The sequence below is a fragment of the Cylas formicarius genome, unplaced genomic scaffold, assembly GCF_029955315.1.
Source record: "Cylas formicarius isolate icCylForm1 unplaced genomic scaffold, icCylForm1.1 PGA_scaffold_66__1_contigs__length_148852, whole genome shotgun sequence".
In the NCBI taxonomy this organism is placed as follows: domain Eukaryota; kingdom Metazoa; phylum Arthropoda; class Insecta; order Coleoptera; family Brentidae; genus Cylas; species Cylas formicarius.
In genome coordinates, this window is record NW_026844345.1 from 35001 (window position 1) to 37500 (window position 2500).

General features: G+C 58.9%; 1 pseudogene; it reads right to left on the minus strand.

The window, feature by feature from the left end:
* LOC132702733 (large subunit ribosomal RNA) overlaps positions 1–2500 on the minus strand; it is an 8491-nt pseudogene that overhangs the window by 2962 nt on the left and 3029 nt on the right.

Below are 2500 nucleotides of genomic sequence, written 5' to 3' on the forward strand. Positions count from 1 at the left end.
CTTAAGCGCGACGTTCATCCCGAATCGAGTGCTCGAAAGCACGACCAGGTCGTCGGCATAAGATAGGCACTGGATGTTTTCGCTTCCCCCCAACGTGTATCCGACTTCCCGCGGCATACTGCGCAACGCGTAGTCGAAACATAGGTTAAACAGGATCGGTGACAAGGGATCCCCTTGCCGAACTCCTCGCCGGACTTTCACCTCCTCCGAGACTCGACCGTGCACTGATATCACCGTTGACGCCTTGTCGTACGCCGTCATCACGTACTCCACGAATGGAGCAGGAAGTCGGTTTCCGACAAGGGCAGACCGGATGGCATGGTGGCTGAGGGTGTCAAAAGCCTTGGCAATGTCAAGCACCACCAAGTGACACTCTCTCCTCCGGCCACGCGCATCATGTATGACCGCATCCAGAATTGCCGTGTTTTCACAGCATCCATCAGCGGTCATAAACGCACGCTGGCGCTGGTCGATAACGTTCGATTTCCCCAAACGAGCAGCCAACACACGGTTGAACTGCCGCAAGGGTACTGGTGCCACGGTGATCGGTCTATACTCTCCCGGATGTTCTGGGAGAGCGCTCTTCGGAAGTAGAGAAGTCCGAGCTTTGAGAAGCCGCTCGGGAATCTCGTTGGTCAACATCACCAGGTTGTAAAAGAGAGCACGCATTCTGGCCGGCATAGCCTTCCATTGGCGTGGCGTAACTCCGTCAGGGCCAGGCGCAGAGTTCAGCTTAATCTCATTTGCCGAGACGTCTGCCTCCGTCATCGGTTCCCAAACCGCCGCTAGGCCTGCACGAATCTCAGGCGGGTGGTCCCGTGGACCCAGCTCGCATTGCTGCGACTCGGCCCCCATCACCCCCGACCAGTGCTCATGCAGGACTTCTAGCTCGTGGGAAACTACGGGCTTATCTTCCAGGATTTCCTGTACTGCGGCTCGCTTATCCCTACGCCAAAGCCTCTGAACGTGTCCGTATTCACGCCTGCGTCTCTCTCTTCTCCTTTCCTGTCCACCTTCTCCATTGCCGCCAGGTGGTCGAGCTTGGCGCCGAGTGCGAGACTCAGGCGCGCTAGGAGTCGGAAAACATCGTTGTAGCCATTCCGTCAGCTGGTGCAGAATCGGTCTTCCCTCCAAGGCCCTTCGGGCCGCCGTAAGAAGAAGGTTGCAAGAGTAGGTGTCCGTATCGAACAACCCATCCGCAAGCTCTCTCACTTTGGCCCTCAGCGGATCCTCGGCTCTGCCCGCGGCTTCACCATCATCTACCGCCGGACTCTTGGGGGTGGACGGGGCGGATCCATAGGAGGACGAGGCACTACTACAGTCAGCAGGTGACTGCGGCCGTTGACCTTGGCCGTCAGAACTCGCGTTCGATGTTGAGCGTAACGTTGGGATCGGCTGCTTCGCACGAAGCTCCGCAAGCCTTTCACCAACCATGGCTTTGTAGTCTTGACGCCGCCGAGCACCTTTGATGGCCTCCTGCGAACGCCCTGACATTTTGTCGAGTAGGTAGAGGTTCAAGAAGGGCACGCCCTTCTGTATTGCCTCCGCCTCCAAGACCGCCATGAGCTCGAGTTCCTCGCGCTGCCAGCGTACTTTGACGCTGGGCGCTTTGAGCCCCTCGTTGTACTCCTCCTCATGTGCCCGCCTCCGATGCACTCCCAGTCCGGTTTTGGTAGTGAAAGATCTGCCGCATAGTGGACAGAGAAATTCATCTGCCCGCGTCGGTCCGGCTACGCCGTCGGGATCGGCATGGTTAGTCGTAGACAGGGCTACAGCGCGGCCATGTTGCACCACGTTACTAGACCCACTTGGTCCCGCAGTGTCAGGCCTCAGCTGCGCACGTCCACTAGCAACATTGCACCCACCTCGAAGGGCCTTCGACCTTGTCTGAGGGCCACCCGCCCGCCGCGGGGTCGGGTTCGAAGGTCCGCTTGCGCGTTCCTCCGGTCGACCAGTCGTAGCAGGAGGGGAGGGCAGCGGCCCCCCCCGGGAAGGTCCATCCGAGGCTTGGGTTTTAAATTTAGTGCCTGCACAAATTTTGGGCAGGCGAGGCTGGCCTGGCAAGCCCCCCCGCCTATTGCCCATAAGCGTACACCCTCCAGACGCCGTTCTCCCATTGGGGGGTTGTTCCGCGCATACTTCTGCCTACCGCTCGGTAGGTTTCCATTTCAGAACGGCCATGGTGTTGGTTGGCGAGGCCAGGACTAGTGCTTCAATATGCGGAGGTGCCACCAAACCGCACTGACGAGTTATACTCACACCTTCAAGAGGGACCAGAACCAAGTCCGCTGAACGAGGCCTAGTTGACCTCCGTCCTCAGATGCTTTCAGGCGTAGCGAATCGCCCTCTCACACTAGCCCATGCCCTGGTGGCAATCCTTGGGACTTAAACGCCTAGCGGAAGCAGTGGGTGGCTACCCCACACTCGAGCGTTACGCCCGCCGCCCGCATAGCCAGTGCCCCACTTAGTCACCGGTGTTCAAGACCAGTGTCCAGCAGTT